We start from the raw sequence: 6,866 nt of genomic DNA, 5'->3' as shown, positions 1-6,866 counted from the left end.
TTTTCTAAATTTTTATCCGGTTCTTTTCTTGTCTTGTACTTACTTGAATATCTATTTTTCCCTTATGCCTATGGCTTTTATATTTCTTTTGAGCAGTGATCTTTGAATCGAAACCAAACTGCTCACGTAATCCCCTAATTCTTGTTTGTAGGATTTTGATTCTTTTCTAATTTATTTTCTAAGTTTGATATCCGTACATAAGGCTAATCCTTCCTTGTGTACTAGGCTTATGAGATCACCATAGGTGAGGGTTTGATAGGGTATTTCCCCATTGTTTTCTTCTCTTAATTTTTGTTTGAGTTTTTCCGAAAATAAACTGGGTAACCCAATGAAGGAATTTTTCTTTCCAACAGGGGAGATTTGCATCTTCCCTAGTCGGGACCTTGGTCATGAATGTGTCTTTATACCATTTGAAATCGTGTAATTTTTTACATTTGAGGTTTGATAATTGTTCGAAAGACCTATCCTTGAGTCTTGTGGGATCTCCTAAAAATACTTGGTTATACTAAAAATTAGAGTGTTTACAAGATCTTCAATGGTTGGTCTCCTATCATAATTGGTAGACCTTGTTCATTAGTTTGAATGGCATTTAGTATGGATTCTTTTTCGATTGGTGAGGACATTATCCCACCAACCTTTAAGTTGACTCGTAAACCCGAAATGATTATTTCGCTATGGCTTGATCGGTATGTTCTTGATCCGATGAGCATTGCTCACCATGGTCATTTCTTGGAGTTTGTTAGCCGATTGTAATCGACATACCATCTATGTTCCATTCATAGATGGTACCACTTTGGTAATTTGCCTGGAAAATTCCCTTCTTTGTTCAATTTGAAGATCTCGGGTATGTTGGTCTTGGATAATAGTTATTGTTCATGTAAGGGCTAGTAATAGCATTTACTGTTCTTGCTCCTCTTCATCAACTGGATGATTCGAGGAAGCCATTTGTTGGATGTTTGCTACATTGGAAGCGAGCTTCCTTGTGTTTCCTTTTGAGGTGTATCGGACAATCAAATTTTTTAATCTTGTGGAAATTTGGCTTACTAGATCTCTGTTTTCTTGAGTATTTAAGTTTTTTAAACTCTTGTTCGAAATCGTGAAAGGTTTGAACAGAGTTGTTGTTGTTGTCGAGGAAGTACTAGCTTGATTTAGAGACGTTGGTTCAATAGGAGTGTCTTTTTAACTAAGTTCTCTATTCTAATTAGTTGACTTCCTATGGTTTGTAAATACTTGGTTTGTGTAATTTGTTTGTTCAATAATTTTCTTGGACCCATCGAAACACCTTCAATGGATCTAAAAGGTGTTGCCAAGATTTCCGTGTTGTTAATTTTTAATTTAACATTTGAACCAAGAGGGTGTATTGTCTCTATGGTCTTGTCATCAGCCAATTTCCAGGTGTGGTACACCTTCTTGCTGGCATTGATGTTAGAAAAGGGATAAGGAATGTTGTTATTACTTGTATAGATGTCTAAATATGTAAAGAACATAACATCTACTTTGATGGTTCTCATTTTGTCATACGAGAGGTTCTTGATTTCTTGTTGTTTTTCTTTCGAGAAGTAGCTAAAAAACCATTCTCTTTTTCAGCGTTCTCGGGTGAATTGAAATCTATTCTGAGTTTGGGTTTGTTTATCTCATAGTCTTCATCAATGACAAGCAACTCTTGCTTCGTGTTGCATGTCGCTTGAGTTGGTGAAGTCGGGTTCATTTGATGGAGAAGACTTGTTAGGATCGTTGTTCATAAATTCCTTGGGTGACATTACTCGTTAATTTGGGTATGTAATCCTAGAATATGTAAGGACCTTATTTGTTCTTGTAACCTTTGGTTTTCTAAGTGGAGACTAGTTAGAGAACTAGAGGTTGAAGCTCTACTTGGGACTTGACGAGTTTTTCAAACTCTTCAGGATTTGGTTTTATTTGTTTATCTTTCCTCCGGAATGTTATAGTAACCATTCCGTCCCGATCTTGGTTTATAGATTCAACGTCATCATTAGGTTCAACAAGTGACTTCGGGCAAGGTGCCTGGAGACACCATTTTGTCGGAAACTTAATGTCTTTCCAACCATGCTTTAGGGTGAATCGTTCTTGAATGGACAAAGTCCGTTTCTATGAACGTGGTTTGTCCTTTGATAGTTCTTCTTAGAGCCTTGGGTCTTAAAGTTCTCATGGCCTTGTACTGGATTCTATGGATTATAGCAATTGGTATAGAACCTTGTTTCATCTTGTAACCACTTGTAAGGATGTTAACTTTTAAGGTATCCGGAAGATTTGCATCATTTAAGGATAAGTTTATGTCCGGGTAACAATTGAAATAAACCGGGCCTTTGTGAAGACTTGTTTCTATCATCCCTAGAAGGGAATCATCAAATTGCAGGAACCTTTGATCCCCGAGAGCAAGCGGGAGGGCTACGTTGAGCCCTTCCCTGTGCGGGGTTTGATGGCTACTTGTATAAGTCCTATATGGATATAATTAAAATCCTTTTTTAACTTGTTAAGATTTGAAGGGTCTAAGAGTTGGATCTCTTCCATATCTGGAGAGTAATTGATAGTTTGTTCTACGGTCTTGATAGTTTCAGTGAAACTATACCATTCTTGTTTGTAAACTTCTTTGGTTGGGACCTTAGGTAAGGTCCAGTTTTGAAGGGACTGATCAAGGTCACTTGTTAGAACTTCATTACTAATTATTTGACTTGGCGAACTGAAGTCGCCGACTAGTCTCGAAGACATGGTTCTACTAAGTCTACTCATAGTTATCGGAACATACCCCCCTAACTAAGGTATACTTCCATCCACCAAAGGGTGAAGGAGATCTTAGTTGCTAATTAACCGCAAACTGGGTCTTACCTCTTGCCCAACGGCCCTAAAAGCCAACTAATACTCGCAACGCAACTCCCAGAGGACTGCCGGAAAGTAAAATAGAAAAGGAGAGAAGATCTTAGAACTAAGGGTAGCCTAAATAGAGTTAGGCTCTGATACCAGTAGGTTACCCTTCCATGTACACTCACCAAATCATTGGATCCGGTCAAAATTGTCTCTTTTGTCCATTGTTACAGAAACTCTTCTGACTTTCCTTGGATTAATCATTTTTTAGAAAAGGGATCAATACAATTCCTGAAAAATATATTGGCATATTATATGCAAGTTAATGGGGAAAAAAATTAAGGAGGGAATGCATTACGATATATATACACGAGAAGTTTTCATGGATAATGGTTCAACATTGAATGTGTGCCTGCTGAGGACAATCAAGTGGCTAGGGTTTGATCCGACGAATTTGAAACCTTCAATGCAAAGAGTGCATGCCTATGATAATATAAAGAGGAACATACTAGGGTCTTTACAGCCGAGATCATCATTAGTTCACATGGTTAATGGGGAGAGACTGTGCCATCATTGTATGGGTGCGTATGTAGTCTGCCTATTTATTATAATTGGCTTGGGTTTATTTTGTCATTTAAGATTTTCTAATCTCTTGACTTTCATTAGAATTTCATGAGCACAGATCATATCCTTGTAAAAGTACCGTCCAAGGCCCTCCAGGGCCAATCAGATGGAACCCACCATGGGACCCACAAGAGGAGAGGATTCCATGTGACTAGCCCTGGAGGGCATACCTCACTAAAGCTTGTGTAATTCTTCCATGTACACTCACCAAATCACTCCATTTTGATCTGATCAAAATTGTCTCTTTTGTCCATTGTTATAGAAACTCTTCTGAACCCTAATTTTGATATGGGCAAAGGTGCATGTCTGGTAGTGTGGCTTCTATGCCCAGACAAAGGCTCCCATGAAATGATCGCTCCACTCCCATGAAAGTTAGAAATCTCAACCCTATTGATGCTTTTGTGTGTGCTTCCATTGGTTCTATGCTAATATAGGGCCACACTTGCAGACAAGAAACTATCCCCCTTTGATATTATATGAAACTATGTGAAGGTTTAGGACACGGAGTAATTTTTAAAAAAATACAAACATGGGTAGTGACATTTTTTTATCCTTTCAAGTGTTAGATGGACGGTTGGGTACTTTCTCAAGTGTGTGCAGTGGGTAGTGCACCACACTTGAGAGGATAAATGGGGAGGAGTGAAGGTGGTAATACGACGACTTCAAAGCACAACCTCTTGGATACTTCTATGGTATTATAGGGAAAACCCCAAACTACCCTATACACCCCCCCCCTTTCCAACCCCCGTGAGGTGGGACTAACAATTGGAGACAATACTAGCCAAGGGTGGCACCCTAGTCACCACTTAATTACGATACTAAAACCAAGCTGTTTTACAGATGTTGATTATGCTTACCAACTAGCATTACCAACTAGCATTAAAGGCTGAAGACAAACTACGTCGCCATAACACCAGAAGAACTATTTTAGAGAGGGACAAACGTTGACAGGAATTGATAAATCGAGAGACCTCTAATCGCACTACCAATCAGTTGCAACAAACTACAAGTAGTCAAGATCGTGGAAAAATAAGAGATTTTATAGTCTTTAGTTTCAATGAGAGTGCAAATGGTAGGAATTTAATTTGAATGAGAGATTTTGGTCTTTAGTTTCCATGACCTTGCATAATTTTTTATTTTTTTTTGGTAAACCTTGCATAATACTTAAATTGGGAAAATTTACTTATTTAGTGGTGGTGTTTACCCCAAAAAAAATATTTAGTGGTGGTAAGTGGTAACTGGTAAGTAATTACTGCTTCTAAAAACAATCTTTGACTGTAATAATTACAGCCACTAAGTGGTAACTGGTAAGTAATTACTGCCTCTAGAAACAATCTTTGACTGTAATAATTACAGCTACTAAAATATCGTACAAGCACGTCCGTTGAGTGTTTTTTTTTTTTTTTTTTTTAAACCAAAAAAATATAGATTATTGAAGATTTAGGTTTTTACCAAAAAAAAGGATTTAGATCTTTATTTTCAATGAGAACCTAACTAGTAGGTATTTAATTTGAATGAGAATATATAAGGAGTTATATATATGATTAATATTCATTATTATTACCTTTCCAAATGATGATCGAATTAGCCAGGTTAGCCCTCCACGTGGTTCCAATTAGTGCTATGTTCTATATAGAGGCAAACTTGCCTTCGAGGACCCTACGTATAAAACAAAATTTTCTCCTATATGGTACATTCCTGAAGAGTATGGGCCCGGCTGGACCAATTTTGGGTGGGCTACTCCTTGGATGACCTTAGCCTGGCTATCATAAACTTGATCAAAACTTACCCAGTTAGACCCAATAGCCCAAATCCAACTAATGCCGGCCCACTCGACGTTTAATTATGGATGGCCTGATGAGCCACTTTCCGAATTGCACCTAATTGTCCAAAGATTATATGGGTTCTGTGTGCCACGAGGCCCATATCTTCTGATGGGCCATGGCCACCTTAGTAGGACCTTCTACTATATGGGTTGAGCTGGGATTTATAGGCCGAGTCCATACAGACCCATGGTAGTACTGGCTTTGGGGTTCCAAGCCAGCCCATGACCTAATTAAAGTTGTTTTTCAAATAATGGAGGTCTATAAATATCCTTTTGTATCTGAAGTTTTTTTTTTTTTATCAATATTAACTTATTATTAGACCCAATGATTTAAGGCTTGGACTTGGGGATTATATCAACTATTGCTAATCCTGATTCCCGAGTCAACCCAGTTTAGCTTTATTCGGATCAGCTGAGTTTGAGTACAAAAGGGCATATCCGGATTCCGGGCCGGCCTGTTTCAATAAAATACCCGTGCAGATCAGCCAATCATTATCGGTATTGCCACTGGCCGATCCAACCCCGATACTGTGATTTGAATTGTTTACCGGAATTGGCTGATCCTAATACTATTCAGCCAATAATACGGCAGATTTGATTGTGCATCCTTTATCCATGATTAAAGCATTAAATCAGTCACATTAGTATCATTAAATCAACTTGAGCCCGAGAAAAATGATATTAGAGCCTAGATCTGGGCTTTGTTGAGCAACGTGTGGGTTTCTCTGCCTTAGTAGGTCCAGCCTGAGCTTGAGGCTGATGCTATATCCATATCTGTATATCTTGGGCCAGGCTTGGGCCCAGATTTAACCTTGTAAGACCTAGAGGTCAACAACCCTTGTTCCAGCCCATTGACAGCCCTGGTTTAACCATAGAAAATGTAGTAGTAATAGAAATAGAGACTGTAAAGAAGTAAACCCAGGCATGAGGGAGCTCACAGGTCTCTAAGCTAAGAAGAGGAGGATAAATTAAGAACATAATTTTTACATCTGAGTAGAGTAGAATTAATGAGGAAGGGTAGTTACAATTGACCTTGCAACTGAGGCTTCTAAAGCTGCAGTGAAGTTAGGATCTTTAGTTAGGGAAGCCACATATTCATCAATTCTCTTCTTCTTCTTATTGTTATTGTTGTCTTTATCCATGGAGGAGTAATAGTTGTGATGACAACAAGTCCTTATTGATGATCTGCTGCTGATGCTGCTGTTGCCTTCATGATGACGAGACGTCGACTGCGAAAGAGTTAAACCAAGGGCAATATCTGGTTGAAGATCATCAAGATTAGCAGTAGTAGCAGGGGAATTATTATTATTATTATTATTGGAAATTGATGATGAGAACTTGATTAATGGGCTATGATGATCTGTAAAAGCTGTAATTAGACCAATATTTGGTTCTCCAATAACTGCAATATTATTATGGTTATGCTCTCCCTCATATGTTGCTACAAGAAAGGATTTGTCTTCTACACATCTCTGCACCTAAATCACACAAAAGTATATATGTACAACAAATTAATTAATAAGCTTAATTATCTGATTATTCAAAATTAAAGTTTGTTAACTTAATTAATAAGATCTACCTTCTTCTTGACAGAACA

This window comes from Telopea speciosissima, chromosome 2 (assembly GCF_018873765.1).
Source record: "Telopea speciosissima isolate NSW1024214 ecotype Mountain lineage chromosome 2, Tspe_v1, whole genome shotgun sequence".
Lineage (NCBI taxonomy): Eukaryota > Viridiplantae > Streptophyta > Magnoliopsida > Proteales > Proteaceae > Telopea > Telopea speciosissima.
This window is presented reverse-complemented; position numbering follows the sequence as displayed.